This window comes from Leopardus geoffroyi, chromosome C3, assembly GCF_018350155.1.
Source record: "Leopardus geoffroyi isolate Oge1 chromosome C3, O.geoffroyi_Oge1_pat1.0, whole genome shotgun sequence".
NCBI classification, from domain to species: domain Eukaryota; kingdom Metazoa; phylum Chordata; class Mammalia; order Carnivora; family Felidae; genus Leopardus; species Leopardus geoffroyi.
This window is the reverse complement of record NC_059338.1, coordinates 30,394,128-30,413,319: the sequence shown is the minus strand read 5'-3', so window position 1 is coordinate 30,413,319 and position 19,192 is coordinate 30,394,128. Positions and strand designations below refer to the sequence as shown.

At 43.2% G+C, this 19,192-nt stretch overlaps 1 long non-coding RNA gene across 1 annotated transcript; it reads right to left on the bottom strand.

Annotated features, from left to right (window-relative positions):
- Nucleotides 1-13,823: 13,823 nt before the first annotated feature.
- LOC123586937 lies at nt 13,824-18,110 on the bottom strand. Its single transcript, XR_006707026.1, has 2 exons — nt 16,124-18,110; nt 13,824-13,929 (listed from the first exon to the last, which is right to left on the bottom strand). It is a non-coding gene; the product is annotated as an uncharacterized LOC123586937 (long non-coding RNA).
- Nucleotides 18,111-19,192: the final 1,082 nt, after the last annotated feature.

Genomic DNA, 19,192 nt, shown 5'->3' with positions numbered 1-19,192 from the left:
GCCTGATAATTTTTAAAAGTTTTTATGCTGTCCTCTTTCTATTACATACTCAAGCGTCCAGTAATTTAGATACTTGAGTAGGAATGGAGTCAAAAGAATTCCACATGAACAGGTCCTTTTCCCTCTGTAGATGTTTTCTGGAGAAGTCTTGTCCCTGGTTGGATACTTGAAGCATTAAAGTCAATCTGTTCATCATATCTCTACACATGAAATAAAGCATTTCATATTATTCACTGTCATAAGTGATGGGCAGAAAAATCTCATAGTGTCTATATTTTTTGTCTACCCTGTGCTGTAAGAACTTTACCAAGTGCCTTGTTAATTCAAGTGATCTTCAGAACATCTCCATTTGGTATTTTTATATACCTCTTAAAGCTTCTTGCACAGACTGAGAAACTAGCCAGTGAAGGAGCAGAGATTTGAACCCAAGCAGTTTGGCTCCAGGATTCATGTTCTTAAATGCTACACCACACTGTCTCTAAACCAGGGTGACACTTAGGATTTGTCTCAAAAGGAAAAGATATGAAATAAAATCAAATCACTGCCGAGGATACAAATATCAATAACTTGGAAATCTAAAAGCCTTTAACACTTTCTGGAGTTTAACCCTGAAAAGTAACATGTCTATCTCCTAGAAAGTAGCTCCCTTCAGGACCATGGAGCCTTTGGAGATGTTTACAAAATCCATTTTGGTAATTAATAATTACCCCTGCTACAAAATAATGCAAGGGCCACAAAGCCATACGCTTATGAAACATTGTGACCCAGGGAAAGCCACCTCCTTTTGCCCAGCCTTTGGCTTCCCGACCCCTGTCGAGATTGGCACAAATCACCATCCCTTCGCCAAGCAGACACTGATTTTTCTTAGGTTCCTGCTAAAAGCTACCAAGGACTCAGATTCTACACCATATGTAGGGCCGGGTAGATTACAGAACTAAGATTTTTAAGCACCTAGATAGTGGCCTATAAAACATCTCCCTGGTCAACCTCTTACCAGGAAGAACTTAATAAAAAAATATTATCCTTGCTGACATCCCATGGAATTTGAAAATGTATATTCATATTTAACTGAATTATAATTTGCATACAGAAGAATGTACAGCTTGATACATTCTTACATATGTATACACCCAGGTAATCATCACATAGGTACAGCAAAGTATAGAACATAAACTTTTAAAATAATGTGTTTATAAGTGGTTATGCACATTTGTTTTTTAATTTGGCAGAGAGGGAGTTTCTACAAAGCCCAACCCGGCAGCCGGCAGAGGTCATTCTGATGAGAGCAGAGGCCTCACTCCCCGCAGAATAACACTCACGAAGTTGCTAAATCCATCAGCATGAGGGAGCCCCAAGAAAAAAGTGGCTCACGTTGACGTGCATGTGATTGTTATATTTGATATTCACGATAACTTTGAAGAGGTTTGTACCTTTAACTAAGTTTGACGTTCAGTTTGAAACCATCTCTGATGTATATTTTTTATGAGAAACATGTGGAGAGTTTGCTCAACATAACACAGGTCAAAATGCTACAATACTTAGTGATCTTGACATTTCCCTGGAAAAATGAAGACCAATTTTCCTTAACACTGAACAGGAAATGTATAGTTTAGTCACTCAAAATATATATTCTTGAAATACTTTAACTGTTTCACATAGGCATTTGTTTTATTTTAAGTTGGGAATTAATTCAGTGACTGATATCAGGCAGTAATTGTGACTTGTTTGCAGAAAAACTTAAGAACCAATCTATGAAACGTTGCATATTTAATTGTTGGGAAAGGGGCAAAAGGAGGTGTAATTAGACTGATCACCGAGTGTCCCCAATATGAATTTGACACTAAACACCTAAGAAACCAAGAAACCAGTAGACTTGAGCATGTTGGACCCTCCACACCACACCTGAGCTCTGGCCAGTGTCTTTCACACCCCAGGTTTCCCCGGGAGGCATTATGGATCCCAGACCAGATTCCCTGGGCCACTGGATCTGAAACTGTTCTCAGGACCATGTCAATATCAGGACCATCTCATCAACAGATGAGACTGGAGTTGCCCTCCCATGGAGACAATATGTTGATACCTGATTTGCATCTAACTCTTGAACTTTATGAAGCACAGACCACAGCACTCTTGTTTCACTTGATCCAACAGCAGCCCCCTGTCCTTGGCTGGCTCTGTCAACCCCACCTCTGAGGAGGAAGCCCAGCCCCGTGACCTCTGACAGGGCCCTGGCCTCCAGCACTTTTAGTGACAAGAATTGAAGCCCTTCCAGATTCCCCTTGACCTGGGGCCACGCCTGCTTCAGGCTCCTTGCCAGCTTTTCTTCACGCACCTCTCCTGCCTTCCATATTGCCTCTGTATCCAGGTCCTACCAGTTACTTTCCGTAACTGTCTCAAATCAACCCTTTCCTCTTCCCTGCAGCTGTAGATCAGGCCCCCGGCATTTCTTGCCTAAAATTACACAATAGCCTCTGGGCTGGTCTCTTGCCATCAATCTCAACCCACTCCAAACCTCCCTTCCTACAGGTGCTAGTGCCACTTCCTACCCCAGAGCTAACCATGTCACTCCTTCACTTCCAGCCCTCTGGTACCTAATATCTGCAAGAAAAAGTTTCAGCCCACACCTTCCCCTACGATGGCACCTCAGACCTGTTAGCACACAGCATCTGCGGGTCTTCCCAGACTCCACTCCCGACACATACCAACACACTGAGCTACTCGCCACCCTGAGCATCACCTGCTCTTTCCTGCCTCTGCACTTCCTGGCATGTTCCCCAATGGCCTAGCAAACTCAGACAAGACTTGGACAAATCTTCCTAGCTGCCGCATCCCATACAAGCCTCCCCATCAAAGTCAAAAGATCCCATTTCTAGGCCCTAGACCTCTGATGTGAATCATAGTCTAGTCTCATTGTGTTTCTCTCCCAAGGCTGCCTCTCTAAACTGTAAGCATGGGGCAAGGGCAGTGCTTGGAACAGCTCTAAGCCACTGGCCCAGTGCTGGGCATAGAGCAAGCACCACACGTGATCTTCACAGAATAATTAAGGACGTTGCTCCCCATTTGTCTCCTTGACGTGGGACATTTTAGGGGGGCCAAGACCAAGATAATCTAGTGCTCATCCAACATGCTCATCCAACTCCAAACGTAGTATCACAGATGAATTTCATGTTTCCTTCAGGGATGGTGCATACGTGTGACTGCATCTCAGCTCCCATCTTGAGATTTGAGCTCCCATCTTTTGTTAACCCAAAGACCGAGGCGGTGAGAATGGCATTGTATTTCACGGATACGAGGCTCTCAGCATCTCTGGGCACCATCTGAAGAAAGAACTGCAGAAGGGAGAGGAAATGTGCTTTGCAGCATCAGGGGGTAAAAAAATGGTAGTAAAATAGGTAGATATCATGGACAGGGAGAGTTTGGCATAATATGAAAAAAAAAAAAAAAATAGAATCAAATCTTCCCAAAAATGAAACCAACGCTATTAGAGGCTGGTGATTTTCCAAAAACTATTCCACCTAAAGCTGGAGGGTTGGGCATGTGATTCCCCCCGCAGAGGGCTGGGTCACCTTTAATGACCTTCCAGAAGTGACAGTCCAAGATCCCAGCATGGCTATCCAAACAGACTGGTCCAAAACTTCAGGAAGGATCTTTTCCCTCACTTTTTCCCTCCAGGAAAAATTTGCTTGTGTCTTTGAAGTCTACTAGCATGATGAGACACTGACAGGCAAGATCCAGCCAACTCCAGAGACCTAAATGTATTAGAGATGAATTTACAAAGCTCATTTCGGTGTTTATGTAGGACGCAAGAGAGAAATCACATTCTGCCAAACATGTTAGACCAGCGCATCCTTACATCAGGCAGTAGTTAATGTTCTGAGAAAGAAAGGGTCTACTTTTTGAAAAATTCTATCCTCGCATCCACAACTGCTTCTCCAACATCTGACCTGTATTGGGAGGTGGCTCATGGTGGCGGAGAAGCTGGTTGCCCTGCATATACCTCCTCTGTGAGGGGCAAGATGCTCTGGGGCTAGAGGAGATATCCTCATCTGGTTGCTGGTCCTTGCTGTCCCATCTTGTACTCACAGCCTTCCCTATCATCTGACAAAAGAGAGCAAATTAAAGAGGTTTCATTAGAGAAACCCAGGATATCCATAAAAAATGTCTTAACTGAAAGAAAAACAATGTGTTTATTAATCCAGTCTTTCTCACCTGAAAAATATTAATTGAGCCTCTACTATGTTCTAGGTAATGATCTAGTTAAGGAAATGCATATGTAGAAGGCATACTGGAAATAATTCATGAAAACAGCAGCATCTATTTATGTGCTATACAGTATGACAGACCGTATACAGTATGACCGTTGTCTCCCCCAAATCCACCCTCCCCTTTTACCCTGGACACAGGGCTACCAGTTAAAGACTACATTTTCCACCCTTTTTTACAGGTAGGTGTGACCATGTGAGCAAGATGGGTCCGTGACAATGGAATGTGAACAGAAATGATAAGAGCAACTTCTCAGTTTTCTCCAACTTTAGAGACAGTCCACCTTACCTGGGCTTTGGCTCCTATCCCCTTCCCTGGTTGAACCCCAGGTGTGGCAGCAATCCAGATGACTGGGGGACTGAGGAGCAAAAAGATGGAGGTACCCGGGTCCCTCAGTGACCTGGTGAATAGTGTCCACTGGCCAGACTTAGGCAAGAGAGAAGCAAACTGTTCTTATTTAAGCCACTGTATTTAGGGCTCTCTTTGTTTCAAAAGCTTGTCATTTACCCTAATATACAAAAATGATTTCATTCAATCCTCAAGAAAACCCTATTTATGACTAAAGAAACTGAAGCTTATAGAAGTTAAATGACTTGCCCAAAGTCCTAAAGCTAGTAAGTGTTAGAGCAAGGGTTCAAACACTTCTGTTTGATTCCAAACCCCATACTTTTAGCCACTTGGCTATAGCACCTTCCTGAAAGCACAAACCAAGGCACCCTGCAAGACCAACATTTATTTCATTAAATGAACATTTTCTTTAGAATTCAAAACGCATAATGGTGACAACACACTTTTTAAAGTTATGGCACCAAAACACAATTTTTTTTCTTTGCCTCAACAAGAGCCTGAATGAGCTCCCTTACAACCGCTGACATCTATAATAGGTATCAGTTGGGTAAGCGTCTGACTTACCCTGGGTGGCTGGTTGGTTAAGCATCCGACTTCAGTGCAGGTCATGATCTCATGGTTCATGGGTTCAAGCCCCACTTTGGGCTCTGTGCTGACAGTTCAGAGCTTGGAGCTTGCTTCAGATTCTGTGTCTCCCTCTCTCTCTGCCCTCCCCCACTCACACTCTGTCTCTCCCTCCCTCTCTCTCAAAAATAAACATTAAAAAAAAAAAAAAAAATAGCTGTCAATTGCTCAATGCCTTGGGAACATCCTCAATGAGAAAATTCTTGGGGCGCCTGGGTGGCGCAGTCGGTTAAGCGTCCGACTTCAGCCAGGTCACGATCTCGCGGTCCGGGAGTTCGAGCCCCGCGTCGGGCTCTGGGCTGATGGCTCAGAGCCTGGAGCCTGTTTCCGATTCTGTGTCTCCCTCTCTCTCTGCCCCTCCCCCGTTCATGCTCTGTCTCTCTCTGTCCCCAAAAAAATAAATAAACGTTGAAAAAAAAAATTTAAAAAAAATTCTTTGAGTCTCACATAAATGAGAATTCAGGGTGAACATTTATTTCTGCCCCGTCTTAACAGAAAGCAGCATCCTAACCACTACCCTTCACCCAAATATTCGTGCTGACCATGTTGTAACTTTAAGAGCTACCCTAGGGGCGCCTGGGTGGAGCAGTCGGTTAAGCGTCCGACTTCAGCCAGGTCACGATCTCGCGGTCCGTGAGTTCGAGCCCCGCGTCAGGCTCTGTGGGCTGATGGCTCAGAGCCTGGAGCCTGTTTCCGATTCTGTGTCTCCCTCTCTCTCTGCCCCTCCCCCGTTCATGCTCTGTCTCTCTCTGTCCCAAAATAAATAAATAAACGTTGGGAAAAAAAAAAAAAAGTTAAAAAAAAAAAAGAGCTACCCTAATTCTCTCACACCCCGGTTTGACTAGTAGTTTCCCTATTTATTTTATCACAAAAGTATTTGAAAAACATCCTATATGCATTAATTGTGGAGGACTGTGTGAATCCAAAGCAATCGTGTTTACGAAGAGAAAACATTTTGTGCTTGTCATTTCCACTCATACTCCACTGCCATGGGCCCAGTTATGAAAGTATTCACCATTTAAAAAAAAAAAAAAATCTTGTCCCAAGGATTTTCCCCCAGAAACAAATTAGGACTGGCCAAAGCTCCCTGCTATAGAGGTGGAATGAGCTTCTATAAATAAGTGTGGAAACACGTGTTACATTGCCCCTGAGTGTTGCCGTAACAGGTTTTATTTCCCCTCTGCCCCTGCCTTGTGGCCTTGTGTTATTTGAGTGTCAAACGTTCCTATGACCATTGTGTGGCCTGGATTGCAGCCAAGCTCCCTGGGCAATGCCCGGCCAGTGCTCGCTCATCCTCCCACCTCCCTTAAAGGACCCTGAAAGTGGGGTGACCGCCTGGGGGAGAAAGAGGAGTCCTCACGTCTCTTGACATGGGCCGCCAGACACACATGCCAGACTATTCTACCCACCCGGCACCCAGTGTTGCTCACGAAAACAGGGACAAGGAGGACAAACAAAGATCTCATCCTTAAAAGTGCCGAGCCCCTATTTAGTTAAATCGTCTCCTTTTAGTCACACAACTCTACAACATGGATGTTATTGTAGTTGTGTTGTGGGTTAAATACTGCGCATCTCCTGAGGTCACACAGCTGGTAAGTGGCGAAGCCATGACTCAAACCCAGCTCCAGCTGAACACAAAGCCCTGGCCTTTCACCATGGAGCCACGAATTTCATTTTGGATTCCTACAGAATCTATGAAAAACACGTGGAAGAGAAGGATGTCAATCTCCACATCTGTATCTTCATTCCATCACCAGGCTGCCTGACCCCTTGAGACAAATCTCCCTTTTCTCAACTGCAGTTGAAGTACATATATACAGAAAAGGCAGGAAACACACCGTTGCCACATGATTATTTCACATCTTTAAAAATAATCCCTTTATTGGGGCGCCTGGGTGGCTCAGTTGGTTGAGCATCCAACTTCGGCTCAGGTCATGATCTTGGAGTTTGTGGGTTTGAGCCCCGTATGGGGCTGTGTGCTGACAGCTGAGAGCCTGGAGACTGCATTGGATTCTGTATCTCCTTCTCTCTGCCCCTCCCCTGCTCATGCTGTCTCTCTCAAAAATAAATAAACATATCATTATTCACTCTAACACTAGCTGTAAATTGTTGCATAGTAGTACATCCTATGGATTCATTTAAATAATTTGCTATTTATGAATGTTAATTTTTTCCTGTTCTATAAATAACATATGACAACAATCTTTATTGCTTAGTCTTTGTGCATGTCCTAATTATTTCCTTAGAAGTTAAATTGCTGGTTCAAAAGTACTTCCCTCTTTAAGACTTAGGGTACAGGGGCGCCTGGGTGGCGCAGTCGGTTGAGCGTCCGACTTCAGCCAGGTCACGATCTCGCGGTCCGTGAGTTCGAGCCCCGCGTCAGGCTCTGGGCTGATGGCTCAGAGCCTGGAGCCTGTTTCCGATTCTGTGTCTCCCTCTCTCTCTGCCCCTCCCCGTTCATGCTCTGTCTCTCTCTGTCCCAAAAAAAATAAATAAATGCTGAAAAGACTTAGGGTACAAATTGTCATCTTGCTTTCCAAAATGTTTGGATCTATACTCCTACCAGCATTGTTAAGAAAAACTACTACTCTAAGCCCCACATTACCTTTTTTTCAATATTTAAAATTTGAAGATGAAATATGACATCTATTTATAAGTCGATTCCTAAATGTTATTAAGTGCAAAACGCAGATTGTGAAATAATGGGTGTAGCATGACCCCAGGTAACATTTTGTAGGGAGATATATTTAGAAGAAAGATGGGAAAGATTAAAAAGAAAGAGATGCCAAAATATTAATAGTAGTTATCTTTAGATAGTGAGCTTTACATAATTTTTTTTCTTGGTAGCTTTTTATTTTCTATAACTCCTGTAAGGAATATTTATTGTATTTGTAAAAAAGAAAAAAATGTTCTAAGTCCTTGAATAAAGAAAATAGTGAAACCAGAAAATAAATAAATAAATAAATAAATAAATAAATAAACATTAAAAAATGTTTTTAAATAATCACTTTGGCATAACTAAGCACAAAATAAAAGTGGCTCAGTGATTTCTGCTTCTTATCCTTGTTTTCTCCTCATTTACTCTCGCTTCATTCCATTTTCATGTAAAAAGAAGTCAAAGGAGGACCTGATTCATTTTCCACACTACAATGCAGGCACCTTACCCAGCTACATTGGTGACTGAAACGTTACTAGTCGAAGAGAATTTTATGGAAGGTGCAATATTTAAATGCGGATACCGCTTACAAAGGTGTAAAAGGCTGAGCAATAGGAGACTACTGACAGATGAGAACTGGGAACTACTCAGCCAAGGGAGATTCCCACGGCTGATCAGCGAGAAGACAAGGGCCTAGAAGGGACAAACAGATGAGCTCAAAACACGGAGGGATTTGGAAACAAATTGAGAGAGAGAGAGAGAGAGAGAGAGAGAGAGAGAGAAAAGGAAGTGTGATTAGGCTATCACACTGAAAAAAGAAAAATCATGTCATGTAGGACCCACCAGGTAACAATAAGAAGTGTAATTCTTTTTCCTAATGTTAAAGCTGTCATTGTATTACCTCATTCTGTGCAAAACTATGGCCAAATAAGGTATCAATGTGTTGGGAGTTGAAATCAAGTGATTTTATATATATGTATTTTTTTTTTTTTTTTGGCTCTACAGAAGCATCCACAGAACTTCCTGCGTTTATTTTCACGAGGTGCGGCAAGAGCTTAGCTGGCACTAGGCAAGTCAAAAGAAGGGGGTTTCCATCCAACTTTGATTTATGATCCACAGAGATGCCAATTTCCTGTTTTTGAGGCAGTGCGGAAAACTTTCCCAAATATAATCTGATATGCAACAAAGCCTCCTAACAGATGTGAAGATACGAGAAAGGATCCAAAGCACAACGGTGGGTAAGCACTGTTTTAATCTTAAGGAAGGGACTTCAGGGAAAATTGGGACTACAGATATTTTTATGTGTTTGAACACAATTCGTTATAATTACAGGGGAATAGGGAAACTCAAAGCCTGCTTCTTTTGTATTCAGTTAGTCAAATACTTGTTATTAATCACGTACGTGTGCTTCTGAGCTCTCCAAGCAAAATAAAGACACGTGGTCTCCCTACGATCTCTCCACTGGGGATTTCTCAAGAGGTCGGGGATGGCAAGTAGGTCCTGTCATCCCATCCATGCCTACACAGGAGTCTATGACTTCAGTGGCACAGGTGGTCAAGGCTTCCTTCAGCTCTTGGTTAGGAGTGTGGATGTGGCAGAAGGAAAGGACAGTGGCTTTGCAAAACATGTGGTGAGGGTCACCTCTGCCACTTGTATATCTGAGGACATCCAGAGAAATCCTGAGGCTCCTAGAGATGGAAGGTCACAGGAGAGAGAAGGCAGCAAGGAAGGCTCTCACTTTTCCTCACTGCCCATCTTCACATTCCCCACTGTGTTGCCAACTACCCTTCAATCAGGTTACTGTGCTCCCCAAACCAGCTAGTACTTGGTCTCCAGGTTGCTGAATCTTGCTCTACATCTTTGCCTGGACAATTTCAGACATGTACTTCCTTGATCAGGGTAAAGTAAATTGGCTACTTATCCACCCATGGTCAGGGGCTTCAGGGAGCTGTGATCCAGGTCCCGGCCCAGATGCCCAAAGGCAGTGATCTTTCCTTTCCGTCCTCTCTCCTTACTTCCTTTGTAGTGAATTGCTGTGCTCTCAGAGAGAAAACAGGACTTAGAAAATTTCAGTCACAAATCTCCCAGCATAAACAAAACACACATCGGGAGTACTGTGCCATCACATGGCTCCAGTGCATTAAAAAGGAATGGAAAGTCTACCGAATGCCTGTTTCTTCTGCCATGAAGTTTTGGGTGGCCAAGCTCGCTACCAGGGACCTAACCTGCTCATCGCTTTAGCTTCTTTTAACTCAGTATCTACTCAAAATAGATAGTCAGTAAATGTTTCTTGGATTGAACAAAATATTTAATTGCTTTTCTTATGACTGACATATACTTGAAAACATAAATAATTTGAAAAGCATTACTAATGGTCTATCTTTCCCCTTGAAAAATGAATACATGCTCTGATTTGTATGAAAATCTTCCTCTTTGCTTTTCATATAACTGCTTTCAAAGCATCTAACCATCAAAAAGAATCTAACCATCAAAAATTGCACTGATAATTTCAGTATCATCAGATTATTAATTATCCAGGATAAAGAAAATATGATTTAGAAAACAATTCTGAAAGCCATTATCATCCCAAACATGAAAAGCTACTTGGTTTTTTATTGTCTATTAATTCACCATGAATGTTCACATTGTTTGAAAGTTAAAGCCAACAATAGCCTTGCACTTAAGATACAGGTACTATTAGCTTCATGAGCCCTTGCACGTATTACATCAGAAACAACATAAGTTTACATTCTTACTTGGGTGAATATGTTCTTTGGCCACTCTTTGACCTGAGAATCCAAGTGAGAAATACCTTGTGGCTTCAAATTTCATATCAGCTCATCACACAGAAGTTGCGAGACCCACTATTATTTTATTTACCATTAAAAAGGAAACGTGCTTCTGCTATCTCTGTAAGACATACCCTGACTTGAAAGAACCTTAACTGTAAACAGGTATGTCTTAGAAGTGATGATACAAAGTGTCCCTTGCTACAGGTTCCTCACGGTCAGAAGCCCAGATCCTTGGACCGTGGAAGGATAAAGCACCAAGCACTCTACCTGTGACTAGCATCCATATAAAATTACCCATGGATTTGTCTTAGGCTTTATATATTTATTTCCATATTCAACAGATAGTCTTCTGTACCTAGTACATGTGTTAGACACCATTCCTGCCCTCAAGGACTTACAGTCTAGAAATATATGACTTTAGGTTAGGCCAGGGGTCAGCTAACCATGGCCCATGTGCCATATGCAGCAGGCCTGCTTTTGTAAACTTTTGTCACAACACAGCCACACACATATTTAGATATCGTCTGCTTCCACACGACAATGGCTGGACAGTTACAACAAAGACCACACGTTGCCTGCAAAGCCTGAATGCAAAGCCTGAAATATTTACCAACTGGTCTTTTTCAGAAAGCCTTTGCCGCCCCCTGGTTTAGGCTAACGGCTTGGAGTTATACCTGGGTCACTTAAAAAACCTTCACTTTGGGGCACCTGAGTGGCTCAGTCAGTTAAACGTCCAACTCTTGATTTCAGCTTGTGTCATGATCTCATGGTTCGTGGTACTGAGCCCTGTGTTGGGCTCTGTGCTGACAGCTCAGAGGCTGCTTAGGGTTCTCTGTCTCTGCCTGTACCTTGATCATGCTCTCTCTCTCAAAATAAATAAAAATTTTTTTAAAAAAACCTTCACATTGGAAACAATTATTCCATCAGTTTAAAGTGGCACAGACTTCAAAGTCTAAAAAGGAAAATGAGAAAGGGAATAAACAAAGAGGATATAATCATAATAGAGAATAAACAATAATGACTAGAATTTTCTGCTCTCTCTTCTTTTTTTTTTTTTTTTTAATTTTTTTTTTTTTTCAACGTTTATTTATTTTTGGGACAGAGAGAGACAGAGCATGAACGGGGGAGGGGCAGAGAGAGAGGGAGACACAGAATCGGAAATAGGCTCCAGGCTCTGAGCCATCAGCCCAGAGCCTGACGCGGGGCTCGAACTCACAGACCGCGAGATCGTGACCTGGCTGAAGTCGGACGCTTAACCGACTGCGCCACCCAGGAGCCCCAGTCTGCTCTCTCTTCTTCTTGCTTCTAACATGTAGACTTCTGAGTATTATACCAACATTGGTAAGGAAAGAAAGATCTATTAATCTGACAATGTTGCAGTTTATTAGCAAGTCTGGCACTCAATTTTACAAAGAAAGAGTTGAGCACGTGTAGGTAACATCAGATGTAATGACAATGGACTTGAGCCACTCTCCAATAATCTTTATCAATGGCACCCCTTGATGCCTGCTTTTTGTGCTGTCATTCATTCCATCATAGAACCAGTATTTTCTATGCAATTACTATATGCTAGCCTGTTCTGGTGACTAGGATGTAGCAGTGAACAAAACAAATCCTCTACCTTACAGAGTTTGAATTTTAGTGGGAAGAAAAGAAAATAGGTAAAATGATAAATATGTACTATAGTAAGGAATGGCGAAAAGTACCAAGATGAAACTAAGTAGGATAAGGAGATAGAAAGTGATAGTGGGTGGGAAAGATGGAAGGGTTCTGTGGTCAGGGAAGGACTCTACCATTTGAGAAAAAAACCCAAAGAAATCAGACAGAAAGCCATTTGGAAAGTTTCTTAGCAGTGGAAAGGATATGTGCAAAAGCCCTGAGGCAGAAGCCTTGGTGACTGGGCTTGAGAAACAACAGCCAGGAGGCCTATGTGCAGGAGCGCAAAAGTGAAATGGAACAAGTAAGCAAGAAAAGATGAAGTTAGAGAGGATGGGGGGTTCTTGCAGGGCATAACGAGGACTTGAATGTCCTGCAGATTGAGATTAGCAGCCATCAGAGGATCTGGGGCAGAGGACGCATTATCTGACAACTGAGTGGATAATAGACTGTTGGGTGGTAGGTGGAAATAGGAAAATGGATAGGAGGCCCTTGTAACAGTTACGGTAAGAGATGAAGGTGACTTAGATTAGAACAGTATTGGGAAGGGGCGCCTGACTGGTTTAGTCGGGAGAGCCCGTGACTCTTGATATCTTGGGGTTCATGTGTTCAAGCCCCACATAGGTTGTAGAATTCACTTAAAAAAAAAAAAAAGAGCAGTATTGACAAAAGTGGTGAGATGCAGTCAGGTCCTGGGTACCTTCCAGAGGTGATGCCTAGAGGATTTGCTGGTGGATTGGATGTGAGGTCTTACAGAAAAAGATTGCCAAGGAAGTTAACTCATTCCTTCTATGAACAACTGACATTTCCTCGAACCTATATAAAATGTGGATACTTGTATCATTAGACAAATTAACTTGGTAATTTGATCTAAGCAAAACCTGGTAACATAATCTAAACAAAAGAGTGTGTTGTCATACAGATAAAATTTCAAGACAAAGTGTCTAGCCTCCTTTTCCAACCAGGGGTCATCCTTACGCCCCTCCTACGAGGAAACAGATTATGTGGTCTCATGTCCTTTTTACAGACAGAAATTTCCTCTATCTGCAATCGTATCAAATGCCAGTGATAATTTATATTTTTCATAAAAAAATTACTCCAAAATTTAGCATACTAGAGCTTTGCTAAAAACTTTTTACAAAATTGCTTAGAATAGTATACTATTATTTCAGGGAAAAAATGGTTAAATTCTAGAAGTATTTTAAAAGAAACAAGATTGCATTACCTTCAGTTACCTATGGCAGTGCTTGTCAAACCTGAAGGTGCACACAGCCACCTGGAGATCTTACTAGAATGCAGATTCTGATTCGCAGGTCTGGATGGGTGGGACACTGCATTTCTAACAAGCTGCCAGCTGATACAGATGCTACTGTCCTGGGACCACACTTCAAGGAGCTGAGACCTGTAAACTAAGAAACTAGGCTAAGCGTAAATTAACTAAAGATGTCTCTTTTAGAACAAATATAGAAAATAGATAGGAACAATTTATTCAAGAAATATTTATTGAGTGCTTATAAATGATCACAAAATGTATCAGATGCCGGGGTTCAGAGATGGAAGCCTGGTCCCAGGTGTGAGGAATCTTCCAGTCTGAAAGGGAGAAACTAGATAAATAAACAATTACAACAGCCATGGGTGAAGTGATAGATAGGATCTTCGGGGGGGGGCCGGAGGAAGGGTGGGGCAGGACGGGGTGGGTAATGAGACATGTGAGTTTCATCTTGAAATACCCATAAGGAAGAGAACACAGAGGGAAAGACATTCCTGATGCAGGGAAGTGCAGGGGCACAGATATAGCCCCTGATAGCTCATAAATCCCTCTGTAATTGCAAATTGTTCGGCGTGACTGGAACACAAGTGCCTGTGGGGGAGGGTGGAAAATGAAGCAGAGGGTGGGCAACAAGGAGGACCAGAAGGCTGGAGGAGCCTGAAGGTGATGAAGGGTTTTCAAAGAGAATCAGGTTTGCATATTGAAGAGACCATGCTAGCCTCTAGCCGCAAGCCTTGGGATGTGGGGAGAAAGGACAGCAGGTGCTGTAAGAACCACTGAAACCCAGGCAGCTTCTTTCTAATTCGGGACTTGAAATATACACATTTTAAAGCAAACAGTTTATGTGAACCTGATAGCCTGAATACTACACACAGTAAAGGCTATGGAATATAATTAACATATCAGTGATTTGCAAATAGTATAGTCATCTACCTAGGGCTTGAAGAAAGCTTAATTTCCAAAGACAAAAAATTTTTGACCTAACACAATCAATTTTCCCTGCAAAACTGGGAGGGTAAAATTCAAAATAATCTCTGCCCTAAAAATCACAACTTCCCCATGGATAAATAAAATTCAGGGCTAAAAAAATCAATAAATAAAGGAAAAAATAAAATAAGTAGCAATAAGAAGAGAAAAAAAATTCAGGCTGATGTAAAATGCTAGCTTTTTGCCCACCTGATTCATAACACTGTGTAGCCACAATGTGACAATGCAGGTGACCAGGTACCAGCAGGGAGGGCCCCACGGGGCTTTGCTGTTGTGTGAGCACTAGCAACTCCAGTTAAAGCTGGCCAACAATTCAACTAACTGCGCTTTGATGAAACCGTAAACCGTATTAACACGTCACAGTTTGAATTCCTGTGAATGTTCGGTGGGATGCATGTATACGAGGGCAAATCATTCCGATTTCCAAGACTGCAATCTGCCTCCCAAATTGGAAGTGAAAGAGAGACAAATTCGGCCTCTGTTTGCAGAGGGGAGAAGAAAATGAGCCGGCAGGCAAAGGGTCAATATCCCGAGGCAGTGCAATTTGTCTGCAGCAGACAGGAGCAGGCTTTCGCGGGGGAGGCCCAGAGGCTCAATCAGAAACCACTGCGTGGCCCTCTGTCAAAAAGCCTGGCCACCCTGGGCTTTAATCCAACGGGTGAGACTCAGACTGTGGGGAGAAAGTCTAAATAAACATTACACTGATTAAGTAATCAGACACGGGCAAGTCAATAATGAGCAATTTTTAATATTTAGTTATTTAATATTAAATGTAATACGGAAAGACCCAAGCACTGCCCCCGACTGTACTGTTTGCCCTTGTGTGGAGGCCACATTAAAGTTCCAACTTGCATATTTAGATTCTCTGTAAATAAGGAGAATGATAATAAAAAAAATCACACAACAACAGTTTGCATCAGTCAGACATCTTAACCCCTCCTAATAAATTAATTGTATCGGTTCGTTTGACCTGCTCCTCGTAACAATCCGGAATAAGGCAGGCAGGAATTATCTTCCACCCAGTTTACAGAGAAGAAAACTGAGGTCCAAAGACAAGAAACATGTACCAAGTCACACAATAGTAGTACTTTTTTATTCCCTCTTCGTGGCTCTGTGTGACACTTAGTACTTGAGAAATCACAGGGCAAGTATCTACTTCTACACCAGTTTGTGCTTTCAAAGTATAAACATATTCATATTGCCAAGAATATTGGAAAGTTTCACTTATGTTTTCCCACAGGTGGCAGTTCCTGCTTAGACTGATTGGTTTCCACACTCCTGAAAGCCATTTCCTTTCTGAATCATAGCAGAGTTGGCAATAGTTAAACTGTTTAGAAAGCCACTATTAAAACACAGCCATCTGTGCTGGGAACTAAGGATTGCAGAATTATAAGAGCACAACCTAATGGAAATGGCCAGGGCAGTGGGAGCTGAGGATGGCCCAGAACTGGGCCTTATGCACCTGCCAGGTCCAACGTACTTGACCTCCTATGTCCAGAGGAGGGGCCAAGCTGGACTCTGGCTCACCTGCAGGTATGAGGAAGAAGAGGGAGCCTTGTTCGTTCACAGCCATAGGCCACTCTTGCAGCTCCTTTTCACTCTCAGCCCAGTTTTCTCTGAGTTCACAAATACTTCCTCTAGACCTGGAAAGGCCAGTCCAAAACCAGCAGGCTCCCTGAGTCTTCACGAGGAGCAGGATGTTACTTCCTTCCATTGGTTTTCATGGAAACCTCAAGGTCCCAGGACCCCACCCTGCCCATGGTTTCCAGTCTTTGCGGTGGTCAGTTTTCTGTGTCAACTTGGCTCAGCTGTAGCGCCAGTTACTTAACTAAACACCGATCTAGGTGTTGCTGTCAAGGTAGACGTGGTGAACATCTACAATCGGTTGACTTGAAGTAAAGAGATTATCCTTAACACGGGTGGGCTTCATTCACTCCACTGAAAGATCTTAAGAGCCAAAACTAAGGTTCCTGGGCAAAGAAGAAATTCTGCCTCAAGACTGTTGTATCAACTCCTGCCTGAGATCTCTGCCCGACAAATTTCAGGCCCGCAGCCCCTACAATTGAAACAATTTCTTAAAATAAGTCTTCCCATGTGTGCACGTGCACATGCGTGTTCATGTTTCCCGCACTCCGCGTACCTCAGTGCCGGGAGGAAGGAGATCCTGCTGTTTCTCCTTGCCGTGTTCAGACCTCTACTCGTCCATGCTTTTGTCAAACTATGAAAAGACACGAGGGAGGTATCAGGACGAAACCTCCGTTCCTCTGAGACTCGTCCTCCAGCTCTGCCACAGCCCCCTAGCAGAGGGGCTGGGGGCCACTACTGATGTCTTAGTCGCTCCGTGGCCTTCACGGAGACCGACTCTGGCCCCTAGATCACAGGCCTCTGCATGGACAGCCTCAGCTGCGATCACCTCCACCTGCACGCTTGTCTCTCACTGGTCCCAGTCCCCATGTCAAATGCCTACCCGCCTCCCTTCTTGAGCGTTAGCGCCCGAGCATCTCACACTCAGTGTGTCCACATCCAGTGGACACACTCCTCCCTCTACACTCAGTTCCCTTCACGAGTTCCCAAGTTCAATGTATGGCTCTCCCGCCCAACTAGTCATGCCAGCCCAAACTGAAAAATCACATACACCCCTTCTCCCTCATCTCTGTATTTCCAACTCATGACCAAGTCTTCCATAAATATTTCTCAAATGTGATGTACATCTTCATCACCCTGCCCACCCACCCCCCCCCACCACCTTAGTTTGGTCTACCATTAACTCTCATTTAGACTATTCCAAACTGTTGCCTTTGCTACAAAGGAGCCAGAATAAACTTTCAAAATGCAAATCTGCTCATCGTCTCTGATTAAACCCCTTTAATGGGTTTTGTTACAAGGAAAAGCCCCGACCCCCCCCCCCCCCCCCCGCCTCCAGGTCATGCCACACCATGCTTCCCCTCCACTCACTCTGCCCCAGTCCCTTGAACTCACCATGCTGTCCACTCTACCTGAATTTCTCTGTCTTCCTTCTTAGCTTAGGTAACCTCTGTTCATCCTGTAGGTCTGCTGGTTTATGTCCTCTGGGAGGCAGATGCCAAGATGGATTCAGGAGTACAGGAGATTTACCAGGGGGGGACTTCCATGAGGAATAAAGGGAAGGGAGGCAGGCATAAGCTGGAAAAGCCTTTTGAGCAACAAATAAGGGTGCGACCCTGTGGAAGGCCAGAAGGAAGGAAAAACCGGGTGAGAGTACCCTCAAACTGCAGTCCGATATCTGCTCTGAGGAAGCCTTAGCCAGGTCCATGAGGATGAACAGTGCATGGAGAGAGTGGCTTTGGCGTGAACGTTGTGTTGGGTCCCAAAGGTGCAGCATCTGGAGGCTGTCAGCTGACTGGACAGCCATGTGACATACCTCCAGGACGGCCACAGATCTCACCTTGAACTCTGCACATGTTTCAGCAAAAATACAAAAATGTTTCATGTATTTCAAGTTGATTCCTTAGGGGCGCCTGGGTAGCTCAGTTGGTTAAGCCTCTGACTTCTGCTCTGGTCATGATCTCAGTTCATGAGTTCGAGCCCCACCCACATCAGGCTCTGTGCTGACAGCTCAGAGCCTGGAGCCTGCTTCGGATTCTGTGTCTCCCTCTCTCTCGGCCCCTGCCCTGCTCTCTCTCTCTCTCTCTCAAAAATAAAGAAATAAACATTAAAAAAATTAAAAAAAATAAAAATTAAAAAAAATAAAGTTTTTTTTTTTTTTTTTTTTTTGAGTGAGAGAAAAGTGCGTGCAGGCAGGGAAGGGACAGAGAGAGAGGGAGAGAGAGAGAATTCCAAGTAGGCTTTGTACTGTTAGTGTGGAGCCTGATGAGGGGCTCAAACTCATGAACCATGAGATGAAACTGAGCTGAAATCAAGAGTCAGATGCTTAACTGACTGAGCCACCCAGGACTCCCTTCATCCCATTTTCTAAATATTCTATAAAATATCAGTTTTATTACAGAAGGGCCAAAGTTATAAATATGTGTGCTTGCTGTTAAACAGAACTCCTCTCTTTTCTGTTCAATTTGCCTTATAAATAACAAACTCCAAACTGGAGACTGAGATGGACTCAGAATACTTTCTAAAATTTTTTTTAAATTTTAAAAAATATTTGTATTTATTTATTTATGAGAGAGAAATAGTATGAGTGGGGGAGGGGCAGAGAGACAGGGAGACACAGAATCTGAAGCAGACTCCAGGCTCTGAGCTGTCAGTACAGAGTCTGACACAGGGCTTGGACCCACAAACTGTGAGATCATGAGCTGAGCCAAAGTTGGACGCTTAACCAACTGAGCCACCCAGGCGCCCCAGAACACTTTTTCTTAAACAATCCTTATTTTATGTTTCCTGAAAAGGTGGAGAGGTAAATATAACACAGTTGCTACCCTTGGGGGAGTTCATATCCTAGCCAGAGAAGAAAACATGTAATAACTAACCGTATACCACAACATGATGTACATTAGAATGAAGTGAATAGAAATGACAGAGGAATTTATTCAGCCAACATGGAGAGATAAAGAGAGAAAGAAGAAACAGAGATTCAAACAACTGACATACAAACTGGACTTTGAG